The sequence below is a fragment of the Lygodium microphyllum genome, chromosome 3 (assembly GCF_053477565.2).
Source record: "Lygodium microphyllum isolate KBCC chromosome 3, Lygodium_microphyllum_v1.1.10, whole genome shotgun sequence".
NCBI classification, from domain to species: domain Eukaryota; kingdom Viridiplantae; phylum Streptophyta; class Polypodiopsida; order Schizaeales; family Lygodiaceae; genus Lygodium; species Lygodium microphyllum.
In genome coordinates, this window is record NC_141137.1 from 162,692,742 (window position 1) to 162,709,001 (window position 16,260).

At 40.9% G+C, this 16,260-nt stretch overlaps 1 protein-coding gene across 2 annotated transcripts in view; it reads left to right on the plus strand.

Moving 5' to 3' along the window:
- Positions 1 to 16,260, plus strand: part of LOC148039106 (hyperosmolality-gated Ca2+ permeable channel 2.3-like) — a 139,332-nt gene that overhangs the window by 51,113 nt on the left and 71,959 nt on the right. The gene's annotated exons all lie outside the window — the stretch shown is intronic.

Genomic DNA, 16,260 nt, shown 5'->3' on the forward strand with positions numbered 1-16,260 from the left:
ATGCCTTACCAGCTTAGTTCCAACACTATATATTGACATAAATTGCCACCAACAAATGACTGTTGAATACTTGCACGTTCTATGTTAATGTATCTAATCCAGCAATTTTTTAGATCACTATCAAAGCTCCAAGAAGAACGTGTGGTCGTTGGACACTATTAGCCATACTTGTATTCTCTCAATTCTTTTCACTGTAAAATTTGCTGTGCCTTGTTTCATGTCGTTACAGCCCCAGATGCTTCGCCTACCAGTAGCATTGTAAGCAGAATATTTAAGACAAATGACAAGAATTGATGGCTAGAAGCAATGGCAGTGGGGGGAATTAGCTCCATTGTAGAGCTTGCAAATTTGTCCACGTGTGACATACCTTTATGGAAAGAAAACTTGATGGTATTGACTGGCTCTCTAGCAGTTCAAGGTCATTGTCATCTTGGATTCATATGAACTCAATATCATTTTTTGGCATCAATGCTGGACCAGTCAAGTAATATCCATGTAATGAGATCCCAATCAATGGAACTAACTTTCTTGTTCTTAAAAGCTCACAAACATGGATAGGAATAGAAGGAAGGAGAACAATAAAAAGAATGAGATTGTTGAAGCAGCAAGGAGCATGTGAATAATGTTGAAGTTGAGCTGGACCTATTCTTGGTGATCCAGGAGATTTGGAAGGTTCCTAGTTCAGGCTTCAAAGCTTCAAACTTAAATAGCTTTGGATATCACCTGCAGATAGATTTACATGATCCCAATCTTTTTGTATAATCCTTTAGGTCAGTAAAGCCAATGTGGCCATATTGCTCATGCATAAAGCTTGTTAGAACCTATTGTAACAGCCATTGATCAGGGTTGTAGAGGAAGTAAGATGTAATAATGTACACGGTAACCTTGATGGATTCATTGCAGATGGGAACTTGTCGCCCTCATTATAATGACCTCACCATTGGCTGATCCATGTTAGGACACATTATTAGCCAGTGTGGCCATATTGCTCATGCTGACCAATAATGAGAAAGGAGTGTCTCCCTTGAAAACTTCATATCCACATGTTGGGCTTTCTTTTGTGACCCAAGCTATAGCATACCAAGTCGTAACCATGGTCTCTATTGTGCCATGCAAGACCATTCTCAGGGCTCTCCTACACACCTCTTGGGTTGTGGGATAGTCCTATACACATCATCTCTACATCTCCTTTGGCTCACCACATCTTGGGCATGCCACTAGGTCCTTTCATTATCCAAGCCTGCCAGGCTGCCCCGTACCAACTGCTAAGTTCATGTGAGCTAATAGCCATAGTAAGAGGAATATCTTCCTAGGCCTAAAGATGTCATCTAGCCTCCTCAAAAAGTCTGATAGGAAATGATCTAAGATGCCCTATCTGTGTCAATGGGAAGTGGCTGTTGCCTCTGCTCTGTTTTTGCTAATCTGAATCCTCCTGGTAGGTGTAGCCATAGAAGGCCACATCACATAGCCTATCGATGAATGGATCCCTCCAAACCCACTCTTCTGGATCCCATTGTAGTCTCTGAAGGGGCCTCCTCTTATAAGCCCATGTCTCCATCCATCTAGCAAGTTTGTGGCTGGGTCTAGATATATACTTCCACTTACTAGAATCATTAATGGTATAGTCCTTGGTGTGCTGCCTTTGGATCCGTCAAATCGTCAGGGTGTCAATGTCTGTTTGCTGCTTGGTGATGTTCCTACAAGTCCTCACCTTCTGACTGCTATCATGGCAGTCCTACCACTGTGATTTATCAGTCTGGCGATCTTTTCCAACATGCCCTCTCCATTAACCCCTGACATGTGTGTTTGGCAGTCCAGCCTCTCCTCCAAGTGTGCAGCTTCCAAGTCCTACTACTGTGATTTATCAGTCCAGTGATCTTTTCTGACAGCATGCCATCTCCATCAACCCCTGACGTGTGTTTGGCAGTCTAGCCTCTTCTCCAAGTGTGCTGCTTCCAAGTTGCTGCAGCTGCTGCTTTCGGCATCCTTCATGTGGAGAACTGCTGCATTTTGCACTTTTCTGCATTCCCTCATCCTCAAAGACTGATCTTAACCTTTGGCATCCAGAGTTGGTGATTTGCTGCATTGAGATCCACTGAAGAGAGGATGACAATCTCTGATAACTCACTCTCAGCCTGCTCCCATGAGAGACATTGACAATCATTGCACAACTCTTATTTGCGGGAGAATAAACAATCTTGGGAGCGATTGATGATGCAATCCTTCATCTCCAGAAGGCTTGTGGTAGGTTCATATGATACTTTTGGCTTGTATGAACCACATTCTCTCTATGTTGCTCCTTTTTTTATGCAAGAATTGGCTGTAAGTCACCGTGCAGATTGTGATTGGTACCTATACGCAAATAGAGTAGGCTCTTTAAGCATTAAAACTCAGTGAGGTACATCTATACCTTTTGTTCCATTTGAGCATGAGTATGTTGCTATCCTTCGCGATTCTTGCACTCATCTACGTCATAGCAATTCAAAGTTAGATCATGTTTCTTTACGTTTGACTCTCCTTTAGTTTCTTAGCCCCTAGTATGTATTGCTTTGTGTGATGGTGCTCCATTGTTGGGAATGCCACTTGCTTACTAAGTGAATCACGTTGTGACCTTGGTGCCATTGTGTTGAGAATCCCCCTCATGCACATTGTATCACCCTTTACCATGGATCCAGAGCAGGGGTCGTCCTCCCCTACTTATGATCCACCTATCTCTATGAAGGGAAACAATTGTAAGAAAACACCTAAAAAGAAATCTTCCTAGACATTGGGAAACACATGCCTAGGAAGAATAGGTTTTGTACTTTTTGACACAAATCTGTCCACCTTGATGACAATTGTTCAAAGGCCAAGGGTATCAAACCTGCACATAAACTCAATCTTCTTCCAAGATGACCTCATCCCAATCCGGCTTTGATAGTGCCATTCCATAGTGGTTGAGAGGGAGTTTCTCCACCCCCTTGCCCTAGTCGTACCAGTGGTGTGCTATTGGTGCTATAGATTGAAGACCACCACCTCTGTCAATGACTTATGGCTTTTTTGATTGGTTTGGTCCTCACTCTTCTTTAGGCTAGTTACTTAAACCCCTAGCCTTAACTTAGGCTCCTTAGACTAGTCAAGTTTAGGCCCTGTAGGCAACATTAGGATAATGTTTCTCTAGGCTAGTCTAGCTAGGTGTCATGGGGACGTGAAATTTTGAGATGCTTTAATCTTGTTGATAATATTTGATTAACTTATTAATCAAATGTGCAAGGTTGTTTAAGCATATGTGATGCACATGGCAGTTATTTCATAGTAACAGGCCAAGGACCTTGAGGATGTAGTGGGGGTGTCAAAGGCAAAAGTTGTGATAATTTATGCTGATTGGGTTTTGGTGGTTAGTTGGTATCAGATTTGACCCTAGGGTAGTGGTTTGGCCAATAAGTGTCAGCGGTAACTCCAGGGACTAGCATTAGTTAATTAATTAATGCTAGTGTAAGGGTTAGCAAAGGTTAGGGACCAGTCCAAGTTGCAAATGGCCTAGCCAATTTAATTATGGATGGGCACATTTAATTTTGGGTAGGGTCAGAAGGGCTGAAATCAAATTTCAAAATTTTTTAATTCTGAAAATTAATTAAATGACTGGATAATACTAGAAAATGGGTTTAGAAGGTTACAACTTGGCAAAAATGCCCATGCAAGATTGAAAAACGTTTTTGGAGGCTAGAGAGAGGAATTCAGTTCATTGAAGCGCGGAGAAGAGAGAGAACATGCTGTTCTCTCATTTTCTTGAAGTGGGGGAACTTCTAGAGACTGGAGGAGCAGAAATCAAGCCATTTGATGTAGGTGACAACAATTCTAGGATTTACAGGAGCTGGCGACAATAGTTTGAGGCTTGCTGGCAGCTGGTGACAGCACTAAATGCTGTCTAGTACAAGCAAAAATCTGATTTCAGGCCTTTCTCGCGTGAAAATCAGGAATTTCTCTCTTTTGGCATTCTCTTATCTTCTCCACCTTGTGCTTAGTCATTCTCAACATTTCTCAGCCTTTTGGATTAGATTTTAGCCAAATTTGGTGGACAGCTGAGAGATCTCTGCTGTAAACCCTAAATTTCTATAGAAATTAGGGTTTAACCACCACCTCGGGACTCATGCCAATTGGTGAAGGCATCATACATTGAATCCAGAACTTGAAATTTTTGTAATTATCAGGGAATTCAGATGCCAACCCTGTTGGGATGTAAAGGTCATTTATTCACCTCCGTGTATTGTACACGTGTATTATTATGTTGTACATGTGAATGCACCCTTACGAGCCCCAAGTATAAATACATTTTATTCTTTTTGTACCAAGACATTGTGGGTACACCCAAATTAGCTCGTACTTTCTCTGTCACTCTCACTCTCACGCACCTACACACTTTCCTTGCTACAAATCTTCAAACTTCCGCTAGCTGTGCACTCAACAATTGGTATCAAAGCCAGGTTAAGGTGTTCGCGCTCCTTGGAGTCCATGGCAGACATCTCCAGTGTTTCGCTCATGCGAAATCATCAGGTCGTCACTTCGGCTATTGGCTCAGGTCAGGTTGCCATTGATTTTAGGCACGTGTGTGTGCTACACTGTCAGTCGTCGGCGATAGTCCAGAAACCCTAAATTTACACAGACGACAGCAGATTGTCACGTTTTGTGCAGGCGATTGGTCGTCTTTGACCTGGCAGGTAGGCGATAGGTTGTTTTGAACTAGGCGACAGCAGGTGATAGGTTTTCAGGTTAGCGACTGGTCACGATTGACAGGTGACTGGCTGGTGATAGGTTCCGTGGTATTAGGCGGCAGTTTTCTGCAAGGCAACAGGTCATGAGAGTAGGTGGCTGGTCAACGGGAGTAGATTGGTCACTTTCTAGGCTCCTTGCTTTGATGGGGGTTCGCGCATGGAAGCATTGCTGTCAGATTTGTGCAAATTTGAGCCTGGAAATTTGGGGCTTTTCCCAGATTTGATGCTGTTTATGCTTGACAGTGACATCTGTGTCAGAAATTGCAGACATTGTGCATGTTGATCTCGGTTAAATTAGGGATTTTGCCAAATTTGTTGGAATTTCGCTCATCCGAGTAAAATTTCTTGACATTGGACTTGGAAAAATTGAGGCTTTCATGTATTGATGAAAGTTTTCTCAGTTGGGTCAGATTGGCTGACATTTACACATTGTTGGACCTGGAAATTTGGGATTTTGTGCAGATTTTGGTAAATTTCTGTAGTATTTGCCCGTGCGGTGGCTGGTTTATGTAAAAAAAGTAGAGGTTTATTGCTGGTTGGGCAAGAGCAGCAGTGTATTTGCTGGTTTAGTGTGTGCTCCTGTAGTTCAATGCATTTATACTTGTGTTTGTGATAAAAATGGTTGCAATTTCTTCCAGTTTTGACATTAAGAGTTTGATGGAAATCAAACGGTTTGATGGTCAAGGTTTTGACCTTTGGAAAGACTGTATGCAGCGCATATTGTTCTTAAAGGATTGTGAGGATGCTTTGCAGAAAGATAAACCCGCACAAATGTCTGATGTAGATTAGGCCAAAGTCAACAAAAAGGCTATGGGTTATATAAAGATGGGCGTCATTGATGACATTTTGACAGACATTAAGGGCTTAGATAGTGGTCATGCAATATGGGAGAAGTTGAAAACTACCTATGAGATCACCACACCTGTTAATCAGGTGCATTTAATACGCAAGTTGGTGAATATGCGGCTGGATGAGTCCAAGCCTGCAACTGAGCACTTGAGTGCATTTACTGGTATTTTAAATCAGCTCAAGGATGATAATTTGGATTTTGATGATAAGTTGAGGGCGATCTTTCTGATCATGATACTACTTGATTCGTGGGAGACCTTGGTAGTTTCTCTCAGTAATAACCCCAATCTCTCATATGATGGTGTGAGGAGTTCAATCTTGAATGAAGAAATTAGACGTAAGTCTAGTGGAGAAGGCAACAACTCAGCTTACAATGTTAGAGGCAGGGCTGAAAAGAAAAATGCAAATGCTGGATAGAGAAGCAAAAGCAAGAGCAAAGGAAAGAAAAAGAGTGATGTTACTTGCTATCGGTGTGGTGGGAAGGACCACAAGAAGCCTGATTGCAGGTACTACAAGAAGGAACAAGAGAGAAAGAAGATGCAAGAGACAAAAAGAAGAAAGAGGATAAGACAGATGCATCTGAGGCAGCTAAAGGCCAATGTGGTCTCCAATGTAGTCATAGACGAGCTCTCGGATGCAAAGGCTGATGTACTATGTGCAATAGATTATGATGCCCTTGTATGCCACATGCAGGATATGCAGATTACCAAGACTGATGTGATTGATGCACTTTTGTTAGTTGATGATGGTGTCACTCAAACTTGGATTGTAGACTCTGATGCCTCTTTCCATGTAACTCCTTGCTTGGAGTGTTTTGCTATGTTCAATGCAGGCAATTATGGAAAAGTATATCTTGGAAATTGCCATGCTTGCAACATTGATGGGATAGGCATTGTACACTTGTCTTTGGATAATGGTCAAGAGCTTGTGTTGAAAGATATCAGATGTGTGCTTGGCATCAAGAAGAGTTTACTATCTATTGGACAGCTTGACTTGCATGGTTATACTAAATTGTTTGGTGGTGGTTTGTGGAAATTGAAAAAGGGTTTCATGCTGATTACAAAAGGAACCAAGAAGGGCACTTTGTATTGTTTGCATTGTAAAGCTTTGAATGGAAAGTTTCTTGTAGTTGTTGAAATTGGTTGTCATTTGGAGTTGTGGCACAAGAGATTAGGCCACATGAGCGAGAAAGGTCTTGATGTCCTTACCTCTTTGAAGAGGGTTGATGGAAAAGGCTCTAAACTTGATTTTTGTTATGACTGTCAGTTTGGAAAGCAAATGAAAAATTCCTTTTACTCTGGTGTCTCCCGTAAGTCCAATGTCTTGGACTTAATGGATTCTGATGTATATAGTATGCCAATGAAATCGTTGGGTGGTGTTGCATATTTTCTCTCTTTTATTGATGATTGTTCCATGAAGATTTGGGTTTATCTGTTGAAAAAGAAAAGTGAAGTGTTTGCTGTTTTTAAAATTTTTCTTGCATTTGTGACCACTCAGACAGGTAGAAAGCTGAAATACTTGAGAACTGATAATGGGGGTGAGTTCACATCTACTGAGTTTAAGTCTTTTTGTGACTTGCATGGAATCAAGAAGGAGCTTACAACTCCTTACAACCCTTCTTCAAATGGTGTGGCTAAAAGATACAATAGGACTTTATGTGAGAGAGTGCGGTGCATGCTGTCCACTATTAATCTCCCTCATTAAAATTGGGGAGAGGCACTTAAAACCGTGGTTCACATTAGCAACCGCTCTCCAAATAGGTCCTTAAGTAATGGCATCCCTGAGGAGGTTTGGTCTGGCAAATCGGCCTCATATGACCATTTACAGATATTCGGTTGTGATGCTTTTGTGCATGTTAGAGATGAGCTGAGGAGTAATCTTGACCCGAAATCCACTAAATGCATTTTCATGGGCTATGGTGATGAGGGTGAATTTGGCTATAGAGTGTGGTTACCACAGTCAAACATGCATGCTATGATGGGGAAGCTAGAATACTTTGGTGGAAGCATAATTTTTCATGCTATGGTTGGACAGGGACTGCATATGGGAATGTATGACACAAATCCCTATGGTTTGTAGCAACCAATGCATGGTGTGCAAGGCTCAATATATTCAGGTATGGCTGGAAATGTGCAAAACCCTATGTATGGCAGCATTGGTTTGATGCTTGGGGTGCAAACTAGTATATTTGGTAATGCATCTGCACCTCCCCCGAATGCTTATGGGGCTGAAGGCATGAATGCTAGTCATGCAAACGCTCTGTTTCGTGTTGGTTTTGATGTGAATTTAACGAGTTCACTCTTTTTGGAGCAGCTAATGTACGACAACTTGACACCCAAAGGGGCAGCAAAAGACTACGATGAGGGTGGAAAAGCAATGAAGTTTGAGTTCTTAATTGGTGCACAAGATAGGTTGAAAACGTTGACTTTTATTCAGCAATTTGATGCAGCCTATTCAAGGGGAAACTTCACTGAGTCCTCAAAGATTCGAAAGGTAGCCACTTTCTTGAAAGGGAATGCATTGGAATGGTGGTCCACTCTTTTGATGCAAGGTAGAGCAGTGTCAAGGTGGGTACAATTCAAGCAAATATCTCCATCGAATTGGTTAATAAGGCCCTTGAGGTGGACATCATGACAACTTGAAATAAATTGGATGCTAAGGAATGTAAGAATTTGGTGTAATACAATAAGAAGTTTTGGGATGTATTGCTGGCCATCACTTCTTATCGGCCCGTACCCCTTCATGAGCAGTGGAAATATATGTTTGTGGGCTCCCGAAAGGAATCAAGGATTTTTGCATTAAATCCATTGTGTCTTGTATGTCTCAACTCATAGAGGTTGATACTACAGCCGATGCTTTGTTGTTGGGAAGGATTCGGGCTTCCTAGAGAGGAGAGAAGCTGAATAAAAGGTTATTTAAGGCCGAGAAAAGGAAAAGATATGAAAATCAGCCCGAAAAGAGGCCAAAACAGCAAAGAAAGGGCTCAAAAATATTGGTGCAAATGTAGGGAATTGATGGCTGCAAATAAAGGCTTCATTTGTGAACACGAGGGTCGCATTGCAAGAGACTGTCCCAATCGGTAGCAAGTTGGAAAATCAAAAATTCAAGGAGATCCTAAGGGAAAGAAGCCCAAGATATTAGTGGGATTGGTGTCTAATGGTGTTAGTGATCAGTCAATGATGATGCTACTGGCATCATGCCTCATTAGATTTGACCAAGTGGTATAATTTGATCCATTGAAATGAGTCATGTTAGAAAAAGTGTGCTTGGTTGATGAGGAAGATGAAACATGAGAGGTGTCAGATAAGATGGGTAAGTAGGATAAGTGGATAGGAGGGAGGGGGATAAGGAGCAGAAGGTGGGTAGGTAAAAATACACTGTGATTGTCTATATGGTGCTGATGGTGGAGGCATTGGAACATGAATGTTTCCATAAGGTGCCGATGGAGGTGGAGACACTGGAACATGGAAGCCATGTCCAAAGGTGGGCTTGGGCACAAAAGAATGACTAGTAGGTCCACTGCGTAAAGCCATGGAGGCAAAGTGTGTTATCAGCTAATCGACAATTGGGTAAATAGGGGTAGGGAACCCATGCTAGGTGTAACCCAAAGGTCCATAGGATGGATGTTGAGCCTTCCTCAAAGGTGGATGAGCACCATGTGGAACTAAAGGTGTAGAGATCATAAAGGTGGTTCCTATGCTTGAGGGACTCCTCGGTGTGGTGTGTGCAATGCCATGTGGTGATTGATATGCAAAAGTGAAAGGTAATGGTGATGCAATGGAAGAAATGGGTGGGATGGGTGGGTTTGGAAATTATTGTGGAAATAATAATGCATTAAATTGATTTTGATTAGGTGAGTAAATTGAAATGAAGGTGAAGATGAAGAATATAATGAAGATGATATACCAAACTCATTCTGACTTTGAGAAGCATAATGAAAAGAAGGAAGGAAAGAAGAAGAGGTACCATAATTTTTCTTATAATCACCCCTTCTTGTATTCATATATGTGAGTGGATCTTCAATGGGACATTTGCCATATTCAACATATGGCACTCTTGCTTGAACTTGTTCTTTGCCAACATGCTGAAAAGGTGGTGAAGAAGAAGGAATAGACGAAGGAACAAAAGTAAAAACTTGTGTACCTTGCATCGAAGGAGAGAGAGGTTGAAAATAGGGAACGTACTCAGGATCCCTTTCTCCAAGAGAGGGGCCCATCCCTTATGGAGGTCTTGACGGCCCTATAACATCATCAAACTTGTGCACTACATCTGATGAGAAATAATCAAGTATACCTTCTTCATGTAGCTCTTGTTTACATGCTTGTTGATGTAGCTCTTTGGTCTTTCTTGCTATGTTAACCTAGATCAGTTGCAACTCCTCATATGTGATGGAATAGTGTTGTTTCTCTCCAATGCAGTTGGAAGGATCTTTGATCGTGTTGGAATCTTGCAGAGTTGGCAATGGATGCTACTCTTGCTTAGTTCTCGGCATAGGCTCCTTTGGGGATTGAGTTGGTGTAGAAGTGCTCGAAGTTATCTATCCTACTTGAGTTCATGGCTTCTGAGAAGAGCTTTCAAATCAAGGTCTACGTTTCTTTAGAGAGTATCTACATTTTATACCATGTAAAGAAATGGCCCAAAACAAAAACTCAAATACTAACATTTGACAAAGCACAAATTCATAATAGAACATAGTTAGGGCTAGGGTACCTCAGAGAAAATGAGCACAGTGAATAATGGAATGAATCAATTTGAATAGAATACAATGCTCATGCAGCCAACACACTATGTAGTGAATGAATATTGACCCCCCAAACTCCTTTGTCTTCAGGACCAATGCAAAGAGTATGAGGTTTTTGGCCATCATTATGTCCATCAGCCATCCTATTGTTGTTTACCTCATGTTGATACATTTTTCTACAGTAGACACCTTTTGACTACTGTCATGGTAGTCATACTACTATTTAGCAGTCCACTGATATATCACTACATATGCTCTCCATCAACCCTGTGACGTTGTCGAAGGGGTTTTTGTCCAAAGGTCGTATCCACCGGGGATTAGAGGTTGAAGGAAGTAGAGATAGGAGATGGACGAGAAGAGAAAGAATATACAAGAGGTAAACACTATAATGACATAGCACAATGAATCAAATCAATATGTACTGACAGAACCTAAAATCCTTTGTGTGGCACTACTCAAAAGCCCTCTTGAGGCATTAGATCTCCTGGAGCTTCTTTGTAGACCAAAAACGTGGATAAAAATAACAGTTCATTCTCTGCTCTTTGGAACCCAAATCTGATGGATCCGTTGGCTTCGGAAGGGGGGTAAAACTGCAGGACACCTGCTCACGGATCTTCTAGATCACTCTTTTCTCTTCCAGTTCAAACTACAATTTTTAGCCTGTCAACAGTGATCGTGACGTGCGCAATTTCGTCAATCTGTCTTTTTTATGAAAATCCCATAACTGGTTGAAAAAGCCACTTGCTTTTTGCATGCCATTCTAATCTAGAAGCTTTTTCAACTTTTTTAATTTTTACAATAAATAATATAAAAAATAAGCTAAAATTATTCAAAAATCTAGTATTTTTGGATAATCCATGCCATTGGCACTAGTACTAATGACTCAGATTACATTAACTCTCTACATCAATAAGAAAGTCGAATGATGACGCATTCCATGCTTTTTCACACTATGTCCGCATAGCATCACGACATCCACCCCCTCTTGACTTGGACATCCTCCGGTATGTGCCAGAAAACCTAGTTGTCACTAGATTCTGAGTCCTCCTCATCCTCTGCAATCATATCCTTTGCTTCTTCATCTTCCATATCTTCCTGGCTACCCCCTGTATCATGGCCACTGTTTTCTTTCAATTCTGGCAACTCATAGGTATTAGGTTCCCGTCTCTTGAATAATTTGATTCTTTTTCTTGCTATCGAAAGTTTTATGGCTGTCCCATCCAGTTCATTCAATGCATAAGTAGCATTATCAAACACCTGTCTTACCACATAGGGCCCAAACCATCTTTTGGGAACTTTACGTATGGCACTATGCTGGTTGTCTAAAGTGCTATCATAAACCAATACCCAATCCCCATCTTATATGGTTCTTGGTCTCAGTCTATGTCTTTTATCAAACCGTTTCTTGTTCTGTATTCTTGCTGCCCTTAATTTTGCAATTGCTGTCTCTATGTCTTCTGACTTCCTTTCCAACAGTCTAATGTGCAAGGCCAACAACTCCTCTTGATTCAACTCCTCCTCCCAAGGTAGCACACTCCATATGACTGTCATCTTTTCTATTGGCATGATAGGTTTTTGACCATACATCAATTCTGCAAGTATATATCGTGTAACAGTACTATGAGTTGTTCTATCAACCCACAAAGCATAAGGGAGCAATTGTGGCCACTCTTTTACCTTCTCTCCACATACTTTTACCAATGCCTTCACAATAGGTGGATGACCTCTTTCACTTTTACCATTTCCTTCAGGTTTATAGGCTGAAGTTAAAGCAAGCTTTATCCCTAACCGTGCAAAGAAATCATGAGCTTCATCTATATCCAGCTCACCTCTATCTGCTGTAAATTTACCCACACAGCTATATCTACAAAAGATCTCTTATAAGAGAAAAGTTCACACAACATTTGTTGTCTTAGTACGTTAAGCTCTTCCTTCTACTTGATTAGTCAAGTCTTCACGGGCAAGGATAAGATACCTCATTTGCCAAAGACCTGTAGGCATTGTGACCAAATCCACCACCCACTTAAAATAAAGAGACAATAGATATGTGGGCTGCAATCCATACATTTGACATGTTGTACATGTTTCCACAAAGTGAGCAACATCCTTATACATACCTTGCCACTAATATCTTTCTTTGATCTTTGCAAAAGTATCCCAAATACCTCTATGGCCAGCCCATAAGCTTTCATGAAATTCTTGCATAACATTTACTTTTGAAGCTCTGTCACCTAAAACTCGCAATGGCATACCCTGTTTCTTTTTAGCATGTTTCCATAAGTATCCATCTTTTAAGAAAAACCCATAGGCTTTTCTCTTAATCTTTTTAAACTCCTCATTTGACCATTCATCTCTTTGTTAATATACTCAGGTATTGACCAATTCTCAGCCACTCTCCTGCATATTTGTCTTCCAGAAACATTTCTACACAAGATGCAAAACATCTAAAGTGTCTTTTCTTTGTTGTCCAAGCTTTTGTTAATGCTATAGCAACACCTTGCATTGCTAAATTCACTCTTACAACATTATTTTCAGCCGCAAGAAAGTCATTTTCTTCCTTCTCATCCATCATTCCATCTTCATTTTCATAGCGTGCTCGAGATAACATGTCTGCAATATGCTGAAATTCAGGGTTTGAAGATTTGATGTATGCAATCCACCGGAGCATAGCAATGTCCGGGGTAGCACAACTAGTAATCATACCCAATACCGGCAAACAATCGGTCTCAATGACTACATGAGCACCAATAAAATACTCCTTATCGCATTTAAGGACTGTTGCAATTCCCCATAATTCTCTTTTTACTTGTGGATACCTTCTCTGTCGTTTAGTCAATATTTTAGCACCAAAGCGAATTGCATATCTTTGCCCTTCCCCATCATCTTGCCCAATTGCCCATCCAATCCCAATTAGGCTTGTATCAACAGTAAAAATGATAGGCTTTCCATGTGCATAATCAACCTTTCTCAATGTAGGAGTAGATTTCAAGAGCTGCTTCAATTTCTTCATTGGTTTTTGATGCTTCCTTTCCGAATGAAACCTTTGACCTTTCCTCAAGAGCTGATATAGAGCATCAGCTACATGTGCAAAGTGAGGGATCCAAATCAAATAAAACACACATGCTCCCAAGAATCCACGCACCTCTGTTACATTCGTGCATACATCTTGCATTCTATCAATCCTATCTATTTTTGCTGGTGATGGTATTCGCCCATAGGGCCCACACATATGCCCAACAATCAAAACCTCTTCAACTCCAAAGACAGACTTTTGTCCAGAAAGAGTTAAATGCACCTCTTCTATACGCGTCAAAATCCTCTCACAATCCACAATATGGTCTGCAACAAACTGTCTGCACCCATGAGCATCCATCTCTTCATTTTTTTCATCGATTGCACACCCTTTGATTGGAACATCAACAAAAAAGGGCATTGTCAATTGTGGTATAAAATCCCTGAGTACGCTATTCATAGCATTTGTTATGTGTGCCACATTGAGTTTGTTGCACCTTGCAGGAGAGTACACATCCGTACTAACCCCAAGGGAGTCTTCATGGTTGTGATATCCTTGCTTTCAACTGCAAGTTGAAACTGATCATACCCCGAGTAAAGATCACCCAAAGAATAGATCGCTCTGCCTGCAAAAGCCTTTGCAAATTCATCAACCATAGGACCTGCACCCACATTTCCTATGGTCACTTTATTGACCGGTTGCATGTCTTGAATAAATCTCAAAGCCCCATTCTTTTTGGGCACAGTAAACCAACGATTTGAGTACGGGGCTGAAGAGGGTTCCAAGATCTTTATGCGAATCTTTTCATTTAGCAAATCCATCAGCTTTGGCAAGTAAGTTTTAGGCACTGGAATAGGCCTCAAGTTCCATGGTACATGTGGCACAGTAAATATGACCATAGGAGAGACAACATTTGGTTCCACACAACCTATTTTAGTTGGCTGAAATGCAAATGCCTTTCCATGCCTAGCCAACATCCGCATAAAACAGTCTCTCTCAGCAGGCAAAAGGAACCCTTCTGCACTAACTTTTAATTCGTGTAATGTTTTAGATGTAAACTGATGACCTATATCTTTAGGATCTCGTAAGCTTGGTTGCCTTCATACTTTTTCATACAAACCCTCACTCTCTGGTGGAAGTGGCAAAGCAATGGGTTTCGCCTTTTTGTCAACTGTCCTATAATTTGTCTCCACAAGTGCTTTAATCCATTGTAATCCTTCTTGTTGAGCAAACAATGCTATGACATTATACATGTCCAAAGAACATACTGACAACACTCTGTTTTCAGCCTCATTTTCTGCATGTATAGTTGCTGAAATTTCAGCCGTAGTATCATTAATATTCAGCCCATAAAAGATGCCTGAAATGCTTTCATTTTTAGTTAACAGTCCCAATGCTTTCAGTTCCTTAGTAGCCCGTTGCTTCCATAGGCTTAAACCAACATGAACTGTTTGCTGTAAACCGAGAATAACGAATAGTAAATGCATGCTTCATTTCATCAAGAGGCGAGTACGTCCTTTGAATAGCACTAGTGTAGCCCTGCATTACAACAGTGCTTAATGAAAATCCAGGTCTTTGAATTTCCTTGCATTTGGAGCCAAAGGAGACTCTCGAAGTGTATCCCGATTTTTAGGATGATTAACACAAACAATAAGAAATTGGATTCTGCTTTCTTCCCATCCTTGCTTCTGACTCTTGCATAAGCAGAGCCATCATCAAGCACCTTTGTTTCCATATGCACTCTTGTAACATATGGCTGTCCCAAAATCATTGCATATGAGGAATTGTCTTGCACAAAGAAGTGTTGCTCTTCTTGTACATCACCAATCGTCACTTTTACATTAGGACATGCAGCATAAAGCTCTCCTGAAGAATTATTTGCAGCCCTCATACGCCAACTATGATCAGTGTCTATAGGCCATGCTCCATTTTCATACAACCCACACTCAATGACATTTATCTCAGACCCATGGTCAAGTAAAGCAACACAAGGAGTTTCACGTTCCTCTATTTTCACTACCGTTTCAGTGGTAGCCCTAGCCCAATGATTTCTTGTGTAGTGACTTCGAGGAATAAATCCTAGAGTCTCTTCCCCATATTGTTGCATCTACCTTACTGCACCATGCATATTGCTACAAGACAATGCATTTTCAGTCACTTTATTCTTTTTTTCACATGCTGTTCACTGATTAGTAGCATCCTGCATAGTTAATCCAATACTTACTTCATGCTCATATTCAGCCCGAATACCTAACAAACAGTTTCCTCTTCAAATTGCAGCAATGCACTAGTGGTATCACCAAGAAATTGACGCTTCTTAATTATGTCAATGATCTCATCATGAAATTCTCGCTTGGTGATGCCAAGTACCTCTCCCAAGGTGAATTCCACCCGATTGTTTAAGATCCGTTCTTCAAAAACCTTCTTAAGATCTGTGGCTGTCTCAATGTTAGATTGCAACTTATATCCTAGCTGCTTGCCCTTCTTTTTGCCCTTTTGTTTGCTATCCTGTTTTTGCTCTAGATTGACATCTTCCATAACATGCTCGGGAGGTGATTGATTTGTAGCTTTAGGTTGATCCACACTCCTTCTTGTTATTCTTTTAGATGTCCCTGCATTATCTTCGTCTCTCTTTCGTTTTTCTTCCACAAGTACATCTGTGTTTTGTACCTTTGCTAAATATGCATACATTGAATATGCATCTACCGGTGATTCCCAACGAGTTATGTCACGAATGTCTTGCCCTGCACGAGACATTTCACTATCAGTAACCTTTCTCTTTTCAGTTGCATGTATAGCATGTGTCCATATTTGAGTCTTTGGACCAAACATCACTTGGCCATGCATTCTATCCAACTGTAGACCGAAAGTAGAAGCATATACCACCGCATAAACATTTAAGACAG